Here is a 21,950-nt window from a genome sequence, read left to right on the forward strand (position 1 = left end):
TCTGAAATAACTAAAACCCCAAAATACCTATTAAGGAATTTTGCTTATTTTGAAATTAAGATTTACTTCTTCTAATTTAGATCTTTGAGGTAGGAAGACACACACAACTATAGTCTAGATCTTCTCAGCTGGAAAACACCCACCTGTAAATTCTGTCATGCATTCTGCAAGAAGCCTGTATAAAGATATGAAAGAAGGGAAGTTTTGCTCTTGGTATGCTTGCTCTCACCCCACTAGCAAGTCCATCCCTTCTCTGGCAATAGTCTCCTTCATTGAGATCCCAGTGCATACTGAGACTAGTTGTGATATCCAGGCTCAAGGACAAAGGAACTACTGGATACTTTGACTTTCATTCATAGCCAGCCGTTTTTGAATTAATTGGACAATAGCCTGTAAATAATTCTAATAATGCCAATATATAAAAAGAGAAATTCATTATGTAAGTTTTGTTACTCTAGAGAACCCTGACTAATACATATACCCAGCAGATAAAATCCCCAAATAACCACCAAGAACTATAAGAAGGAGAAAAACTGGGAACAGGAGATATGGTCTTCCCTGGGAAAGAAAGAGCACAATTGTTTGGCAAATAACAATTGGTCATCCTTGTACATATACAAATAACTAACCTAACAGATTATATTTAGGAACATATACGCATATATATGTATATATATAATATACACACACATAAATATATAATTTGCACTAACAATTAGTGTAAAATGAGGCCATGAATTTGAAGATTAAATATATATATATATATATATATATATATATATATATATATATATATATATATATATATATAGAGAGAGAGAGAGAGAGAGAGAGAGAGAGGTTTTGGAGAGAGGAAGAGGATGGAAGAAATCCTGTAATTATAATCTAAAAAATAAAAATTTAAGTTTATAATTTGTCAAAGTACACTGAAAATAAACTTTTTTATGATATTTGCTTTATCAACACATACATTTAATATCACTAATGAAAGGAGAAGACATAAAGAATAATATGATATTGTATCTGTTCCCAATTCTTTGGAGTCACATCTCCCTATAACAACATACAGTGACAAAAAATACCATTCATTATAAAAGTATAAAATGCTAAACTACAAGTGCAAGAGCAAGCAAACAGAGGAAGACACTACACGTGAATTTTGTGAAAAGTTCAAATAGAATTCTGATTCATAAATATATCATTTTTAGATAGAATATTTTATATTTTGTTCAGAACCACATTGTTTTTTATGTGGACCAAAAAAAAAAAAAAACAAACCATGAATATTTCGTTCCCATTAACGTTTATTTTTAGCAATTAGACCTAATTTAAACTTCTGTCTAAATGACATTGTGCTCCCAAAATTCTCATTTTCTAGAGATAATATTCTTGCCGTCTGACCTCCTTCAGAGCACACTTCAGCAGAGTAGACCACCAAGCCCTGTGATTGCAGAGGGAGGCTTTATAAACTGGTGTTTTATTCTCCTTATTCATTTATTTCTTAGAAACCTTGTGCTGATGACTTAATTATTCTGAAATTTAAATGCATCTCTTCCAACGAATAAATTGCTATTTTTCTCCACTATTTTTGATGCATTCTAATTACTGAGATGAACTTTTGGTATTTTTATATTTGCCACCCCAAGTCCCTGAGCAAATGACAGAGCCTTGAGGAAATCTAAAATTAAGCATTTGTTTTGTTTATGGCCCTATTTACTTCTCATAAAAGATGTTTAATACAGATGTATTTGAACACCTAGCCCAGTCTCCTGCCTTGTTCCCAATAGTCTTAATTATGCCCTCCCTAGACTTCCAATTTGTGTACCAGAATAATCCATGTTCACTCCCCTTTTATGTGTTTTTGATTAAATTAGTTTGCATTCTGGCTAACGAAATCTAATAAGCACATGTTAGAATTGTGATGATGTGAGGGACTTATGGTGCCTCTCTGGGCCATCTAACAGTGAATACTCACTTCAAAGTCATTCTACTCTTTACTTGTGGTATAAATCTGCCAAAGAAGGGTTGCAGGAAGTACAGTCAGAAGTGCTTCCTCCCATAATTCAAATCGCAAGGTGGATTAAGGCATCACCTCTGCTTCATTGTGATGATATGATTTCTGATCTTGTGTCTGCTACTGTACTGAAAACATGAGGCAATAAGCACACGGCAAACTCCATTCTTTCATAAGACTGAATTTTGTCCGGTAGGATGATATCAAAGGAGAACATGTCCCTGTCTGAACCAGCAAAAGTGTCCTTCACATACTGACAAGGGAAGTCTGTGAAGCTTTTCCAGGTATCAAATGGCATCCTGATCTTCACAACCTTCTTGAATGCCAGGCTCTGGACCTTGACGGTGCCCGCGATGGCTTTATCCTTCAGCACACAGTTTTCGAGGCAGACATGGTTGGTCTGAAGTTGATTTCTAAAGTCTAAGTAATCTGCAGAAGGCTGCGGAAAATCCAAAACAAAGCTCTCACTCTCTGCTGTCGTCAGACTCACGGTGTTGCCTAGGAGTTCGGTGATGTTAAACGGAATATCTAGTGGTTCATTGAATTCCGAGAACACTTTCACCATTGTCAGGGCCAGTCCCTGGTTGTCGGCGAAGGACACCCGCTTCTTCACCTTCTTCTCCTGCACTGTGGGGGCCACCATTCTGCCGGCTTCCTCCTTGCTGCCCAGTGACTTGTCCAGTTTGGGGGAGATCTTGAAGGTAAAGTGCTCTTTGGCTAGAGAAGGGACCATACTGCTGTAGCTTTATTCTATGTCCACAGCCATCACGTTAGAGGGCAGGCTAGAAGTCTGGTACAGCTCTTGACTACGGAGGGGAGACCCTTCAATCCGCCCCACCATCTGAACTGGATGACAGTGACAGTAACCACGATGGCAAAAGCGGGGCAAGCACTCAGCTTGGTCCTTGCAACAGCAGCCCTCTTACCCGCTCCCTGGATTGCAGCACTCTGGATTCCGGCTCCAGCAGCCCGTGGCGCACTTTAACTTTTACCAAAAAACAAATTTCTATTATTCTGTGCTTTGCTACTGATGACTTACTGTGTGGGTTTGATGCGCACAAGCAACATACTCAGAGCTAGTCATAAATTAATTTTCCTAGACAATTTCATGTCTGGATTTTTTCTGCTAGACATATGATCATTAATTTCTTAATTTATGGAATATGCATTAAGATTATTTAATATTTTTCCCATCCACTTGATATTATTCATTCAGAGTACTTTTTACAAATACATGACTTCCTTTTGCTCTTTCTGTTTTTTTTTTCTTTTGTTCTTTCTAATTTTACACTCTAAAGTCTATTCCTGCCCTTCTTGATTCCAGTTTAATGTATACGAGGTAAGACTTTGTTATGTGACTCTGTTATGGGAAAACATGAACAAGTGTCTACTGATACCAGATACAGAATTGATGACAGAATAATTAATGATACCACCATAATCCAGCTTAGCATATGAATGAGTTTAATTGACGTTACTTACAGGAATATGAATAAGGGCTGGCTTAACGGAGCAAAGTTGACTAAAGGATAAAGGTATCAGCAAAGTCAAGCCCAGCACTGCTGAAAGCTCAAAAAAGCTGTGAACCTAGAATCCACTGCACAACCTTTAGACAGTTCAGCAGGTCGCAGAGAAATCGCTGATTTGGCCTGAGTTTTTTCAGGCAGCTTGTTGCCAGGTTCCCATGTCCTTAAGCAATCTTTACTTGGGAAGGAAAGAGCCTAGTGAGTAGCATCAGTTTCCGGGAAGACTCAGGTATCATTTTTACTTCCTGAGATCGAAGTTGCCTTGCAGGGCAAAATGGTTTCCTTCCTTTTGGACTGACCCTGGGCTCCAACTTCATAGGTAGCAATGAACAGCCTAGTAAGAGCACCAGTGGAAGGGGAAGCCCTTGGTCCTGCAAGACTGAACCCCCAGTGAACGTGATTGTTGGGTGGAGGGCGGTAATGGGGGACGGATGGGGAGGGGAATACCCATAAAGAAGGGGAGGGGGAGACGTTAGGGTGATGTTGGCCTGGAAACCGGGAAGGAGAATAACAACCGAAATGTAAATAAGAAATACTCAAGTTAATAAAGATGAAAAAAATTAAAAAAAAAAAAGAACATCTGGTTGTTTTTCCTTTTTGTAAATTCTGGATCTTAAGGAATTACCACTTTAGAACATCATGTTTCTCAACTCCCTTTTAACATCCTGTTTTAAAATATCTTTTTATTTTACCGTCACTGACATATCCCATGTGTTATACTCTCCCTCCAATGTAAATGTTGCTTTTATTTCCTCAGAGGCATGAGAGCTGTTCCCAAGCTAAGCCCAGAGGCTTTCTTTCTCTGTTCTAAATTTCACTAGGACTAAGTCTGGAAGCTTCTAGCCTTCCTAGGATCTAATCCTCCAATACAACGGATTCTACTTGGTTCTCTTAGCTTTTGAATGATCTTTTCTGCTGGGGCTCCTACTAACTTTGGCAATTTCTATAAACCATCTGATTCTCATTCTTGGCTCATTCTGTCTTTACCTGCATCCAGCTTTTCCTCTCTGTAAAAGTGTCCTGGTGGGTAAAACCTACCCCACACACACAGATTCCATGATATCCTATACCATCTTTTGTGGTTCTTAAGTAGCCTCTCTTCCTCTGCGGTTCTCATGTTACTGGGGCGTTTTTGAATCATTCTGTCAAGTCTTTCTCTGATTTGCCACTTTGTTTGCCCCTCAACTAAGTCACTTCCAAACACGGCAGCTTCCTTCTACAAATTAACCTTATATTTGTTTTTAAGTAAACAACGTATATACTAGGGATGAGTCTTATTCCACCCAGTTCATACTGTAATCCATGCCTTGTCTGCATTTCATCAGATCATATCTTTGGATGTGATCCTTTACCACCATGTCATGTTACTGGATTAAAATTACTCTAAGATGGATAGGTTTAATTTCACAGGAAACTGTTATGCAAGATAGCCATAATCAATAATTTTTGTTACAACTCAAAACAATTAGTGTTTTAATTGTCAGTGATTTTGTCAAAGTGTCATATATATATATAATACATATTTGCATATACAAACAACACATATACAGTATTTCATGTACAAAGTGGGTTTCAAACTGATTATGAAGCTTAAAATTACTGTAAACTTCTAATCCTCCTGTTTCCTCTTCTCTAATGCTGGAATTATAGAGATGCTCCATTGTGACCAATTTACTTAGTACTGAGACTGAACCCCAGAATGTTGGTATCCAGGAGTTGCCCCACAAACCACATGAACACAGATCTCAGTCAGATGGGATAGTTTATTAAGCATTTGCCCTGGGACTGATCAACCAGGCCTGTGGACAAGACAATGTAGCTGACTATAACCCCAAGCCAGAATCCTACATAGCCTATAAGCCTGAAATCCAAAAACATTGTGCTAAGTTCTTCCATCAATCACAATTTAGATATAGCAATGGGAACAGGAACATGCCTTTGTTGTACACTTATCCTGTTTCTATTGAGTGAGGTATTCAACTCTTGTAGGGGACTTGTCTTGACTAACATTTATGTCTTAACCTGCTACCCAAGATGTCAGTTACCCACTACATGTCTCTTTCTGCCAAGAAAGATGTCAGCTACCCAGAGAAGCACTGGGAACTTAAAAGGTCATTCAACCTCCATGTAAAATGGGAGTATTCTCTCTTATATAGCACTCCATTCCAGAGGCAGCTTACAGGTGCTGTCAGAAGACACATTCCTATCCAAGCTTATTGTAGTTAACTATACAAAGCATTTCTAACTGACCTCTATTGCAATTGGTTTCCAAGAGCTCCAAACTATAGAACACAACAGAATGTGGGTTAACAGTTAACTCAGGCATAAGTTCCTAGCAACAGCACCTGAAAAATTTCCTCATAAGAGCAGTAGCAACACAAAATGACTGGCTATATAGGAAGCAGTTACCCAAGCCTTAACAAGGACCATGCACATACAGGAATTCCTCTTTACCTTCTTAGCTACATTTCAAGCCTCAATGAATCACTAGTTTAAATTTAATACACCTACAAAGGCAGATGTTAATAAAACAATTGTTCCAGTATATGTCTTTAAATTGTCAAGATTTAGAGATGAGGTTTTTCTTAGGAAACTCTAGTGTTAATCATGAGCAAGAATAAAGGTCCTAATAAAGTAATTCCTAGTCTTGATGAATACAGACTGTTACAGACATTATAAGCTGGTATCATCTTCTTCTAGGTCACCTGATCATCTGTTGTGAAGTTTTCTGACAATGAATAGTACCCATATGTGTACATACAAAATGTCCTCTCCAGCAATTTTTAAATTAGGAAATATAAGAGTAAAACTAAGCATAATTGAAGGAACACCAGTAATCAATACTCGGAAATGGTTAGACTTGCATTCTTCTTTGTAAAATTAGCAAGTATCCAAAGTGCAGTCTAAATCAGTACAGAAACTCAGCATTTTAGATTAAATTTATCAAAGTGAAGACATGCAACATGAGTTAATTTAAATTCTATGGAACATCATTAGGCTTCAGATTCAATTAACATAATGTTGATCTATTAGCTTTCATCTTTAATAATCATTCACAAGCATAGTGGCATTTACAGTGACTAGTGTTATTATATCTTGAGCATTCAATGCCCTTCAAAAAGTCATGTGTTTCAGGCTTGATTTCCATGACAACAGTTATTGAGAGATGACAGAACCTTTAGCCATGCAGCTTTGGGATTTCTTAGATTATTGTGGTCATTCCCTAGAAACAGATTTTGGTCTCCATGGCTTTTTTCTTTCCCTTTCTTTTTTTATTTCCTTGTTCCTGATATCAGAGTTTTCTTCTGCTGTTTAGCCCATGGTTTCATAAAATGGCACCCATATCACACAATCAAACCAATGGTTATGTTCAGTTTTAAATTCACATTTCTAAAGCTATGATCCAAAATAAAGTTAATTTCTCTTCATATGCTAATTATCTCAGTATCTTGTTTAGAGTACTTAAAGCCGAATAATGTTGATAGACTAATGAAAATTCAAACTATTATCTATAATGTAACCAAGGCTATACTGAAAATTATTATATTATCCAGGATTGGGTTTCTAGAATATTTGGGGGTCTTAAATAGATGAGAATGTCTAAACGGACTTCAGAATGGTCTAAAACCAAGACCAACTAAACAATACTTTTGGACAATTGACTCACTTCCATTGTTCTCTAACAGTATACTCAATAATTGCATTATTGATAGTTATGCACAATTCACAGGTAAATAGTGAAACATATCCAAGTATTCAGAAGAATACAGATAATGTCATACAGACCTAACATGGGGTAGGTTGCACAGTTCTAGAAACTAAGATATAAGATGCCACGAGGAACTGGAAATGTTCATGTACATAATGGAGTCTTTGAGGTCTCACATTTCCTGTGAGGTATTTGAGGTCCTACGAAATGACCTATGAGGGATTTTTGCTTTATTTAACAGTCTTCAAAGTTCTGGTAGCTTTTGTCATGAGCAAAACTACTTCATTTGTTCTCCACTATTTTTCTCTAAAGGAATAATTGACCTTAATGGTTGCCTGCAGGTGGTATATTAGAAAATAGTAATGATTATTGTAACAGACAGGGGAAATAGGGTAAAATCTTAAGGGCAGGAAGTTTAATTAGAGCATTTCCTTAAAAATGAATAGAAAAAGTTTGAGAGTATTTGGGAATGGGTGAGAAGTAAAAATATTCTGAAAAACTCATGATGTCCTCATTCATAATTGACTAGTATTCCATTGTGTAAGTGAACCACATCTTCTGTATTTATTCTTCCATTATGGGATATCTGGGTTGTTTCTAGCTTCTTACTATCACAAATTAGGTTTCTATGAACATAGTAGAACACATGCCCCTGTGGCATTGGGAGGCATTTTTTGGGGTATATGGACAAGTGTGATTTCCAATTTTCCGAACAACATCCAAATTGATTTCCAGAGTGGTTGTACCAGTTTGCAATGCCACCAGCAATGGAAAAATATTGCACTTTTTCCAAATTCTCACCCGCATGCACCTGAGCTTTTGATCTTAGCAATTTTGGTTGGTGTAAAATAGACTCTCAGGATCATTTTGATTTGTATTTCGCTGATCACCACCAACTTTGCACATTTCTTTAAGATCTTCTCAGCCATTCAAGATTCCTCTGCTGCGAATTCTGTTTAGTTCTATACCCCATGTATTGATAGGGTTGTTTTTGTTTTTCGGGTTGTTTTGGAGGTGAGTTTCTTGAGTTCTTTATATATTTTGGATATTAGTCCTTTATAAGGTAAAAATGCATTAACTAGAAACTATCCTGAGTGATGTAACCTCAAAGTACAAGCATGGTATGTAATCATTAATACATAGATCTAAACCAAAAAATGTATAGAATACCCAAGATACAATCCACAGAAACAAAGAAAGAAGAAGGAGGGCTCAATAGAGGATGCTCCCTCCCACTTGGGAGGGAGAAGAAAGCAACTGGGGTAGGGGTGGGAGCGGAGGGAGAATATCTTGGTGGGAGAAAAGAGGGAGAGGGGGAAAGAGGAACATAATCTGATATTGGGGGAGGGGAAGATCCTGAGTAAAACCCTGAGGCCCAACATGAATAGTAACAGGAAACCTCGGGAGGTTGGAGGTGGTGGGACCCTCTAGAATGTACTAGAAACCTGGGAGGTGAGAGACTCTCAGGACTCAACAGGAGGGACCTAAGATGAAATGCCCTAAATTGAGGAGAGGGGCCTTGTAGAGTCCACACAGTAGAAAAACAGGGCATCAAGTGGAGGGATGGAGTTGCCATCCAACAGTTAAAACTCTGACCCAGAATTGTTCCTGTCTAAAAGAACTGCAGGGACAAACGTGGAGAAGAGCCAGAGGAAAAGGAGGTCTGGTGTCAAGCCCAAATTGGGATTCAGCTCAGGAGGACACTCCAAGGCCTGATACTATTACTAATGCTATGGTGTGCTTACAGACAGGGGCCTAGCATGGCTGCCCTCTGAGAGGCCCAACAAGAAGCTGACTGAGACAGATGGGGATGCTTACACCCAACCAATGGACGGAAGCCAGGGGAACCTTGTGGTTAAATTAGGGAAAGGCTGAAAGAAGTCAAGGAGGAAGGCAACTCCATAGGAAGTACATCAGTCTCAACTAGACTAGACCAAGATCTCTCAGACACTGAGCGACTAACCAGGCAGCATATACAAGCCAGTCCGAGGCCCTTGCCACATATACAGCAGAGGACTATCTGGTCTGGACTCAGGGAAAGAAGAAACATCTAACCCTTGAGAAACTTGAGGCCCCAGGGAATGGGGAGGCCAGGCTAGGTAGGGTGGAGTGGAGAGAGTAGAGACATTCTCTTGCAGAATGATTAAGTGGAATGGGATGAGGAACTAGGGGAGGGTGGATAATAACTGAATTTAAAAGAAAGATTAATAATAAAAACAACAACAGTAGCAACAACAATAATAGAAGATATCACAAGTGGTCTGTCCTGAACACATGTACATATGAGCAAAGCTAAATTGACTTAGTAGGGTGTGTGTGTGTGTGTGTGTGTGTGTGTGTGTGTGTGTGTGCATGCGCACGCGCATGAGCATGCACCTGTATAAAATGATAATAATTAAAGACAAAAGATTGTGAAGAAAAGAACAACTGGGGTGCATAGAGTAGGTTGCAAGGGACAAGGAAGTCTGGATATGTTACAAAAACAGCATTCATGCATAAAATCCTTAAAAGTAAAAAGTTTTCAAATAAAAAAGAATAATATTTTGTTGGATATTCCAGATAAACACTGTTAGCAAGAGAATGAGAAAAACACCAGGGCTCAGTTTTGTAGGAGTTTAGGAAAAGTTTCTGAAATCGGACATGGTACAATTTTGAATAACCGCTCCTTGCAGGAGACAACTTAAAACTACTCTTTCACATAAAGTTATGACACAAGAAATTCTAACAAACCTGCCTGCATCTTCTTAAACCTTGTGTATTGAGTAACTGTTTTTTTTTTCTGTTAAATAAAAAAAAAATCAACACAATTTATGTTGTTGTTAAGGTTTTACTGCTGTGAACAGATACCATGACCAAGGCAATTCTTATAAAGGACAAATATAATTGGAGCTGGCTTACTGGTTCGAAGGTTCAGTCCTTTATCATCACAGCAGGAACTTGGCAGCTTCTAGGCAGGCATGGTGCAGGAAGAGCTAAGATCTTCATCCGAAGGATGCTAGAAGAAGACTGGCTCCCACTCCTACAGTGGCATACTTGCTTGAATAAGGCCACATGTACTACATCAAGACTACCTATCCCAACAAGGCCTTATCTCCTAATAGTGCCACTCCCTGGGCCAAGAATATTCAAACCACCACGGTGTGTGTATACCTGTGCATGTGTGTGTGCAAGTACGTGTGCGTGTGTGTGTGTATGTGTGTATGTGTGTGTGTGTGTGTGTGTGTGTGTGTGTGTGTGTGTGTTTAAATCCCTTTTAAAAAGAAAGTTATAAAATTTGTGTAAGGGTAGCAAGTTCAAACAACAAGAAAAATAACAATGCTCTTAAATAATTGGTGTTTACTGTAAGATTAATAAACAAATCATACTCAGTTTTGAGGGCTTACCAATGGGTAAGTGGTTTGATATCAGCATCTCTAAACTAAGTAACATAAAGAATTTTCATGAGCAGAAAGTCATTCTCTACACCTAAGCTTTAAAATACTATATTTTTACAAATGAATGTCAAGAAAAATCCTTGATTTACCACTAAGTAGCTAATACTATAAACCTAGCTATCTCTTTAATTAATTATTAATTAATTTTCTTTCTAGCTTGACAACAGCTTCCCCTCCCATATCTTCCAGTTATTCCCCAGGCTTCCATACAAGGTCGTCTCAGTCCCATGTGCTCCTCTTCTCTTTCTCTTCAGAAAAGGGAAGGTCTCCTGCGGATATCAACCAGCCCTGGTACTTTTTTTTTTTACTGAGTACTTTGGCTGGTTGAAATCTAATTTTTTGAGTTCTTTATATATTTTGATGTCATCCCTTATTCAGACGGAAACTTTTCCCAATTTGTAGGGTGTTGTTTTGACATTTTGATGGTGCCCTTTGCCTTATAGTGGCTTTAAGTTATATGAGTTCCCATTTATTAATTGCTGATCTTAGTGCCTGTATGATTGGTGTTATGTTTAGGAAGTTGTCTCATATGCCAATGTGTTCAAGGATATTCCCTTGTGTTATGGTTTTTATATTCTTGGTCTAGGGAGAGGTATTATTAGAAGGTATGGTCCTGTTGGGGTCTGTGTGGCCCGGTTAGAGTAGGTGTGTCACTATGGGTGTGAGTTTTAAGAAACTCAGCCTAGCTGCCTAGAAGCGAGCATTCTGTTAGCAGCTTTCAAATGAAAATGTAGAACTCTCAGCTCCTCCATTACCATGCATGCCTGGATGCTGCCATAATTCCACCTTGATAATGATGGACTGAACCTCTGAACCTGTAAGTCAGTGCCAATTAAATGTTGTCCTTACAAGAGCTGCCTTGGTCATGGTATCTTTTCACAGTAGTAAAAGCCTAACTAAGACACAAAGCTATATTTGACTGCGATTATAAGGATATGTATACAGAATACAGTTACGAATGATGTATTTAGTTAAGTAGCAATAGTAGGTTTTCTCTAAGATCCATGGCCTCACTAGCTAAGGGTAGTTAGTTTAGTAGTTTTAGAGTACAAGGCATGGGTTCTCTATTGATAATTAGGTCTTGAGTCTAATCAGGATAAATGTATAGGATAATAAAATATATATTAGAATTAGGATATGTTATAGGATATATGGATTTTGTATATCATATATATATATATATATCCCTCTCTTTGTTTTTGATTTTGTAAATTCAGTATTCTCTTTATGCCTTTTAGCTAGTTTGATTAAGGTTTTGTCTATCTTCTTGATTTTCTCAGAGAACCAACTCTTAGATTCATTGAGATGTTGTTTTATTCTATTTGTTTCTATTTTACAGATTCCAGGTCTGATGTTGTTTATTTTATGTTGTCGACTCCTCTTAGTTATGTTTATTTCTTTTTTGTTCTAGAGCTTTCAGATGTGCTGCTAAGAAATTTTACTAATTTCTTTATGAAGGTATTTAGTGCTATGAATTTTCCTCTTAGCACAGCTTTCATTGTATCAAATAATGTTGGTTATGTTGTGCATTCATTTTCACTGAAACCTAGGAAGTTTCAATTTATTTCTTCCTTGACCCAGTGGTCATTGAGTAGAGAGTTCTTCAGTTTCCATGAGTTTGTAGGCTTTCTGTTATTTCTGTTTGTGATTCTTTATATATGCTTTGTCAAGAGAATGGCACTATTAGGAGTTGTAACCTTCCTGGAGTAGATATGTCACTGTGGGTGGGGGCTTTAAGACCCTTGTCATGCTGCCTGGGAGCCAGTATTCTGCTAGAAGCCCTCAGATGAAGATGTAGAACATTCAGATCCTCTTGCATCATGCCTACCTGGATGCTATAACCCTCCTGTCCTTTAACAATAACAAACTGAACCTCTGAACCTGTAAGCCAGCCCCAATTAAATGTCTTCCTTATAGGAGTTGCCTTTGTCATGGTTTCTGTTCACATCAGTGAAATCCTAACTAAGACACTGTTGTTGTTGAAAAACGGCTTTGAAGTCTAATAGGATGCAGAAGTTTATTTCAGTTTTCATGTTTCTGTTGAGACTTTCTTTGTAACTGATTATATGATAATTTTTGAAAAGGCTCCTGGAGGAACTGAGAAGTTTTATTCTTTTTGCATTGATGGAATGTTAGGTTCATAGATGTTTGAGTCATAATGTCTGTTAGTTATGTAATTTCTCTCTGTTTTGTTTCAGTCTGGATGACCTGTCTATTGACAGAAATGGGGTATTAAATTTTCCCACTATTAATGTGTTGGATTTGGTGTGTTATTTAAGCTTTAATAATGTTTCTTTTATGGATATAGGTGACCTTGCATATTTAGAATAGATATTCAAAATTGAGAAGTCATCTTAGTGGAGTTTCTCCTTTGATGAGAGTCAAGAATTCTTGCACATTTCTCTGGATTAATTTTTGTTTATAGTCTGTTTTGCTAGATATTAGAATGGCAATATCAGCTTGCTTCTTGAAAGAATTTGCTTGAAAAATCTTTTTCTAGCACTTGACTCTGAAGTAATATCTATCTATGATGCTAAAGTGTCTTTCTTGTGCATAGTAGATGGTAGATCCTGTTTTCATACCCATTATGTTAGTCTGTGTCTTTTTTTTTTTTGGAGAATTTTGTCTATTGATGTTAAGAGATATTAAAGATGAATGATTTTTAATTCTTGCATGAACTCTGGGGTTTTGGGTGCCAGTGTTGCCTCTGGGGCCCTTAGAACTGGCATGTCTTCTGGGAAATGAAAGATTTTTTTTTTACCATGGTTGTGGGCTATAGGGGATGGTTCTGATGCTCTGTGTGTGAACCATAAAGGTCCTTTTCCTCAATTGTTCTTGACCAATCAATAAAGATGCTAGATAAATATGCTAGCAGCCAATGACTGGGAGGAAGAGACAACAGGCTAGCAGATGCAGGAGGGGAAAAGAAAATTTGTCATGCTTCAGAGGGAGAGAGAGTCGCCAGCTATGTGAGAACTCTGGTGAAGTGCCCAGTGGCCATTTCCCAGACTGGGCCTGGGGTAGCAGGTAGGAGATTAGAAATGTAACTAACCCGTGGGAAGATTCAGAGGTGTTGACCTGGGAATGAAGATAGGGCACATCAGCTGTGGGAGGCCTAGATGTGCCCAGGCATTGAGCTTAAAAGCAAATTACAAATAAGTTAATAATAATCTGGGGTGGCTCCTGGGTGGGTAGGCATGTGTATCCAGCCAGGAACACAGAGCAATGAAGCAAAATCTACTTGCTACAGTAGACCAGAATATAGAGCCCAGGGAATGGGTCAGCTATCTTTTATTTTATAGCAGAAAGTTTCATTCAAATCCTTGTTATTGGGGTAGATTGTTAAGGCTACTGAAATTGACAATATATAAGATGGGGTAACTCAACTGCCAAATCCGAGTAAGAACGGTGAGATTCTTTCTTCTTTTAAAATACTGTCTTTTAGATGTCAAAGTATCTTGTTACCTGAAGCCAGTGATAAGCAACTTTATATACAATTAATGGCAATGCAAATTGATGCTATTTATATAAATTTGAAACATTTATTAATATAAAATTAAAGTCATTTAAAATACATAAACTTATTTTTTCTTATCCGCATACCCATGAAATCGTTGTGAGGAATAAATTAGGTATGAAAACATGATGGAAATATTGTAGTGACCTTTATAAACACATTTATTCTGGTCACTTTCTTAATAGATATCCATAGAAGTTATTAATAAACATTGACATAATTTATAGCCAATGCAAAATTTACATACATACATATAAATGTATGTGTATATATACATACATATAAAATATTACCTGTTCCATCTGTATAATCATACCTAAGAAACCCATTGAACCTAAGAAGACTGACTGATTATATATCTCAATCCTTTGAACCAGATAATTAGGATATAAAGCTTCCTTTCTCTTACTTCTGCAGATATATCATAACACCCTCAAATGAGAGACAATGTACTGCAAATGGGAAAAAGTGACCCTCCTATGTTTGAAGCTGTAGAGTCCAGTGAGACATCTAAAAAGTCAAAACTGAATCAAACAGGTTTCTCTCAGATCATTAACATTACACCAGACATCCTTTCTTTTAATAAGTTTCTTCATAACTTTTTACATAAAAATTACCTTGATATTACGGAGACCAGGGTTCAAACTTTTATGACATAAATCCCTGTTCTTTAAACTTCTTAATCTGTATTCCACTGTACACAACAGGAAACATTAGTCAAAATGACTGGTGAAAGACAGATACTGAAAATTAGCAGAGACAATATTAAGCAGGTTATGTTATAATGGTACATAAGCTCAAAATGTTAAGTAGTCTCATGAGAACTATGAAAATGGTCCAAGCCTGCATTCAACAAATTAGAAAAAAATCCAAAATGAAATTGGCAGCAGATTTGATATCTCCCAAGAATGGATCAGTGATCATAAAGCCCAGAGACAATGGAAATGCCTCACCAAGGAGCTGCAAACAATGAGTCATCATTGAGCATCCGAATACATGGCAGCAAGATGTGGGAAGAATAGAAATACAAAACCGTACCTGTAATAGTTAAATACTCCCCAAACCAAAATTTGACAACAATGATAAACTCCCCAAAGATACAGATATGTCAAAAATATTCAACAATAGTTTAACAAACCATGCATGATACATTGTCCAAAGTCAATAAAAATATGTAATGTAAAAGAAGCTGAAGAAATGAAAACTCTATATACAAGGCGAAGGTAAGTATGTCAGCAGATGTGCCATTGGGTTAAAAATGAATTAAAGAAGAGTGGAGCAGCACCATGTCATTCAATGATCAAAAAAGGGGAAACGTGCTGAAACACATAAGAGAATAAAGACTTATAAAAATAACAAAATATTTTTCCTTTTATTGAAAATAATTTTTCTCACATAATAAGCCTGATTACACTTTCCCTTTCTCTATTCTTTCCAGTTATTCTGCACCTCCTCTTTTTTTTTTTTATTAACTTGAGTATTTCTTATATACATTTCGAGTGTTATTCCCTTTCCCGGTTTCCGGGCAAACATCCCCCTCCCCCCTCCCTTTCCTTATGGGTGTTCCCCTCCCAACCCTCCACCCATTGCCGCCCTCCCCCCATAGTCTAGTTCACTGGGGGTTCAGTCTTAGCAGGACCCAGGGCTTCCCCTTCCACTGGTGCTCTTACTAGGATATTCATTGCTACCTATGAGGTCAGAGTCCAGGGTAAGTCCATGTATAGTATTTAGGTAGTGGCTTAGTCCCTGGAAGCTCTGGTTGCTTGACATTGTTGTACTTTTGGGGTCTCGAGCCCCTTCAAGCTCTTCCAGTTCTTTCTCTGATTCCTTCAACGGGGGCCTATTCTCAGTTCAGTGGTTTGCTGCTGGCATTCGCCTCTGTATTTGCTGTATTCTGGCTGTGTCTCTCAGGAGCGATCTACATCCGGTTCCTGTAGGCTTGCACTTCTTTGCTTCGTCCATCTTCTCTAATTGGGTGGCTGTATATGTATGGGTCATATGTGGGGCAGGCTCTGAATGGGTGTTCCTTCAGTCTCTGTTTTAATCTTTGCCTCTCCCTTCCCTGCCAAGGGTATTCTTTTTCCTCATTTAAAGAAGGAGTGAAGCATTCACATTTTGATCATTTGTCTTGAGTTTCGTTTGTTCTAGGGATCTAGGGTAATTCAAGCATTTGGGCTAATAGCCACTTATCAATGAGTGCATACCATGTATGTCTTTCTGTGAATGGGTTAGCTCACTCAGGATGATATTTTCCAGTTCCAACCATTTGCCTACAAATTTCATAAACTCGTTGTTTTTGATAGCTGAGTAATATTCCATTGTGTAGATGTACCACATTTTCTGTATCCATTCCTCTGTTGAAGGGCATCTGGGTTCTTTCCAGTTTCTGGCTATTATAAATAAGGCTGCGATGAACATAGTAGAGCACGTGTCTCTTTTGTATGTTGAGGAATCTTTTGGGTATATGCCCAAGAGAGGTATAGCTGGATCCTCAGGCAGTTCAATGTCCAATTTTCTGAGGAACCTCCAGACTGATTTCCAGAATGGTTTTACCAGTCTGCAATCCCACCAACAATGGAGGAGTGTTCCCCTTTCTCCACATCTTCGCCAGCATCTGCTGTCACCTGAGTTTTTGATCTTAGCCATTCTCACTGGTGTGAGGTGAAATCTCAGGGTTGTTTTGATTTGCATTTCCCTTATGACTAAAGATGTTGAACATTTCTTTAGGTGTTTCTCAGCTATTCGGCATTCCTCAGCTGTGAATTCTTTGTTTAGCTCTGAACTCCATTTTTTAATAGGGTTATTTGTTTCCCTGCGGTCTAACTTCTTGAGTTCTTTGTATATTTTGGACCTCCTCTTTTAGTCAGATCTACTCACTTTCTGTCTCTCAATAGAAAACCAACAGGTTTCTAAGGGATAATGATAAAATAAATACAATAAAATAAAATGATGTGAAGTGAAATGAAATGAAATAAAATCTAATACATTAGAATAAAACAAAACAAACAAACTGATGAAGCCCAAGAGAAGGCACAAAAAATAGAGTCAAACTCCTTTGTAATCTCAAGAATGTACTCTCAAAAACACTAAACTAAGAGGTATGATATATATGTAAAGGATCTAGTGCAGGTCTAACTAGGATTGGTGACCTTATAGGAGCTTTGATTATGCTGTTTTAAAGGGTTTTGCTTTTTTACTGTCCTCCAACCACTCTGGCTTTTCCAGTCATTCTGACTCCTATTCTGCAGGATTCCCTGGGCCTTAAAAAGAAGGATTTGTTTGCATCTTCTGCAAGAGGAAGCTTTTGTGATAATGGCTAAATAAAATACTGCTCTGCTCTGTCAGACTAACAGAATGTCATTAGGAGTAATTTTTGTTAGGTTTATTTAATTGGTTGGTGACTGTTTTGCTTAGAAAAGTAGTATTTTGTTATATACTAGTACAAGGTTCTAGGTCACTCAAGCAGTCAGCCATGGAATCCACTGATACAACCTGCTGACATGAGTTGAATCATCCCTGAAGGAGGGACTGAGGATAGTTGAAGGAAAGACAGAAAGAAGGCAAGAGATAGATTCAAGAGGACTGTCAGTGAATATTGAAGTAGCTCTGAGTTTATTTTGCCTAACCTCTTTATACCCCACAGTGTCCTGGGAATGAAAAACTACAAGCAAGCAGAAACAATTACTGACATACACAGGATATCTTTTCTCATCCTGTTCCTCCTACCAAATTCAACAGAACTTTCATTCAGTCCCTTGCCTAGAGCCTCAAGTGTATGTTCTCCTAAAGTTCCACGTGTTAGCAGGCTAGGAAACCTGCCAGCACACTCTGACCTGCCTTGACTCTGCCTTCCAGGAAGAAATTCTATTAAGTAGGCAAAATAGTTTCCAATATTCTACCTCTTGGAGTGGATCTTAGTTCAAATAGGATACTTATCCTATGCTTAACTTCTGTGGTTTTACAGGTACAGCATGACCATTGTTGACACAACTTTTAATATTCAGGTATAAGCAAATACATACCATATTTGTCTTTCTGGATCTATAATACTTCACTTTGGATGACTTTTTTGCCAGTTCCACCCACTTACTTGAAATTTTCATAATTTCATTTTTTAGCAGCTATGCATACTCGTTGTGCAAATGTACCACATTTTCTTTATACATTCCCTTATTGATAGTTTAATATCTGGTTATGATGAATAAAGCAGCAATAAATATGATTGAACAGCTGTCTCTATGGTAGAACAAAGTGCTCTATGGTAGAAAGAAGTGTTCTTTGGGTGTATGCTCAAGAGTGGTGTGGCTGGATCTTGAGATAAAATGATTCTCACCTTCCAAAGGAACTAGTATACCGATTTCCATAGTTGCTATACAATTTTGCAATAACACTAAAAATTAAGGAGTGTTCCTCTTACTCTACATCCTCACCAGAATGAGTTGCTATTTGTTACACTGATCCTAGGGAATCTAATTGCTATAAGAAACATATGAGTAGTTTTAATTAGTATTTCCCTGGCCTGCTAAGGATGTTGAACATTTCTTTAAGTGTTTCTCAGCCACTTAAGTTTCTCTCTTGAAAATTCTGTTTAGATATGCAGCCCATTTTTAATTTAGATTTTCTTGATAATTAGGTTTTTGAAAAAAAAAATTCTTGAGCTGGAGAGATGGCTCAGTGGTTAAGAGCACTGACTGCTCTTCCAGAGGTCCAGAGGTTCCTAGCAACCACATGGTGGCTCACAAACATCTCTAATGGGATCTGATATTTCTGAAGACAGCTAAATTGTGCTCATATACATAAATAAATAAATCTTTATATATATAATATATTATATATAATAAAATATATATATAAATCTTTATGTATATATATGCATATATATATATATTTGCTATTAGCCCTCTATTGGATATATATTTTGTAAAACTCTTGTTATTCTGTAGGCTGGTAATTTGTCAAAATGACCTTGTCCTTTTCCATAAAGCAGCTTTGCTATTTCATGATAACCCATTTATTAGTTGTTAATTTTAGTTCCTATGCTAATGATTTTCTGTTCTGAAAGTCTTCTCCTGTTTAACTGAAGACAAGGTACTGTCTACTTTTTCTTCTATTAGTTTCAGTACCTGTTTTTTTGTAAAAGTCTTTAGTTCAATAGAACTGAGTTTTATGCGAGATGTAAATATGAATTTATTTGGATTCTTTTGCAGTCAGCTATCTCGTTTGGCCAGCAACTTTTGTTGACAATGTTGCCTATGTTTGCAGTATTCATTTTTGGCTTCTCTATTTACAATATCCAGGTGTCTAGGTCTAAGGATTAATATCTGAATCTTTGAATCAATTCCACTGATCAACCTTTCTGTTTTTGAGACAACATTAAGCTGTTATTATTACTATAGGTCTACAGTGCAGCAACTGGAGATTGGAGATGATGATACCTTTGCAGTTCTTTTCTTATTCAGGCGTGTTTTAGCTTCTCTGATATTTTTGTTTCATTGAGTTTCCACATAAAGTAGAGGAAATTGCCCTTTCAAGGTCTATGAAGATGTGTAGAAATTTTGATAGAGACTGCATTGAATCTATAGATTGCTTTTGGTAAGATGGCCATTTCTTTTTACCATAATAATCCTACTAAAAAATGAGCATGAGAGAAATTTCCATATTCTGATACCTTCTTTAATTTCTTCCTTCAGTGTCTTAAAGTTTCTGTCCAACAATTTTTTCACATTCTTAAGAGTTGGCCTAAGATATTTTATAGTACTTCAGGTTATTTTGAAGCATTGCTTTTCCTGATTTCTATCTCATTCAGTTTGTATATAGGATGGCTACTGATTTTTGTAAGTTAATTTTGGACCTAGCTATTTTGATGAAAGTGTTTATCAGCTATAGGAGATTCCTGGCAGAATTTTTATGCTCACTTAAGTGATCACAGTGTCTTCAACACAAGTGATCACAATATCTTCAACAAAAGATACTTTGACTTCTTCCTTTCCAATTTGTATCCCCTTGAAGGAGTAAAGTTTTCTTATTACCCCAGCTAAATCTTCAAGTACTACAAGGAACAGGTATGGAGACAGTAAACCACCTTGTCTTTTTCCTCATTTTAGCTACTGGTTTCCATTGAAAATATACTTGCAATAAAGGAATGAAACATGTTACTGCTAATGACAAAAGCACATATGTAAACGGTGGTATACATTTTCTTAAATGATAACCTAATAAAAACAAAACTTTTGTTAGTAAATTTTCTAAAGGGAATATTAGCAAATGTTTTATTATGAATAAGTTTCATTTTGAAATGCTACAAATTCAATCACTATTTAAAGTGAGCTCAGGAATATTTTAAATAAAATTTAAAAAATATTAAAAACCAAAGCTCCATTTAAAATGTAGTTATTTAAATATTCTTGTATTTGTATTTGAAGTCTCATTCATAGTTTAAAATCACTCACAATAGAACTTGTAGCTTTAATCATAGGCTCTCTCAGACATCAATAAATTGTAGGATGATGTAGTGTGGAATAAAGAAGCATTATTTTAATTTTACAGCAACAATAGATAATGAATGTAATTTCTTACTGGGAATTGGTTCTAATGCTTTGTCATATTTCAGCTCCCAAAAGCTTCATTTCCATATCTAAAGGTTGCTGTCTCACACTGAGCGCCATTTGTAGAGGTAAAATAGTTAAACCATTTTGGCTCCTAGTGAGTTATGTACAATGCACCCTCTCAAGACCTCTCTGGATTCATGAATTGAAAGATAAAGATAATTGGTTATTGGTCAAATTAACTCATAAAAATACAGTTGTTTTTCACCTGCTCAAACAAGGAACATAATTTTATCCTTAACTGACCTATGCAACTTGCATAATCCATACAAATACCTTAATTGTACTCAAATTTTAGTTCTAGGACTCATATACTATGATATGTACAGCTCTGACAAGATTCATCTGTAGGCATGCTGAGATGACCTGCTGTTCGACCCCCCCTTCCTCATGAAGCCATGTCCAGAGAATTGCTTCCAAAACAGCTTCAGGAAAAGCTGGTGAATCTGGTTGGCCTTGTTTTCATCCAACTTTTAATATGAATTAGAATTTCAGAATTTCAGTCAAATCCAAAGCCTTCTAAACCTAAAAAGACTGGACAACAGATGCTAAAACTAGCTTTCTTATATATAACTGAATTTTCTAGTTATCCTATTTCTCCCTACTCCTTTAAAAATTTTAAATTATAAAGAAAGCATAGATAGGTTGTCATTTTAAGAAATAATTTGGAAATGGTCATAATTTTGAACATCTTAAAAAAAGCATTATATAACCACAATTTCACATTATTAGAAATATTTATATTTAATTCAAATTTTACATTGGTTATAAATTTTACATTGGTACAAAATTTATAAATTGACACAGATTTAAGGTTTCAATTGGTATAAATTTCTTATAGTGTTGCAAAATTTGAAATTAATATTATTACTCAAAGATAGGCATTGTGCCTATGCAACACAAGAATACAAGACTTAGACCAAATCCTTCTAATAACTGTTATTATAAACTGTTTAGGATGATTAAGTAATGCAAGGTATGGGCCAGGTAATAAACTCTTGGTTATATTAGATTCTGATCTAATTATATTAAGGTGCTTTCTATAATATTCAAACAGAAATAGTTAAGAGTAGCCAAGTTTCAATAATTCAGATATACTTTAGTAGATAATCTTCATAAGCACCAGAAAGCCACAAAACATAACA

At 36.7% G+C, this 21,950-nt stretch overlaps 1 pseudogene; it reads right to left on the bottom strand.

Annotated features, from left to right (window-relative positions):
• Positions 1-2,099: 2,099 nt before the first annotated feature.
• Ppp1r3bl1 (protein phosphatase 1, regulatory subunit 3B like 1) lies at positions 2,100-2,780 on the bottom strand (annotated as a pseudogene).
• Between the last annotated feature and the right edge of the window lie 19,170 nt (positions 2,781-21,950).

Source organism: Rattus norvegicus, chromosome 4, assembly GCF_021556685.1.
Source record: "Rattus norvegicus strain SHRSP/BbbUtx chromosome 4, alternate assembly SHRSP_T2T, whole genome shotgun sequence".
Classification (NCBI taxonomy): domain Eukaryota; kingdom Metazoa; phylum Chordata; class Mammalia; order Rodentia; family Muridae; genus Rattus; species Rattus norvegicus.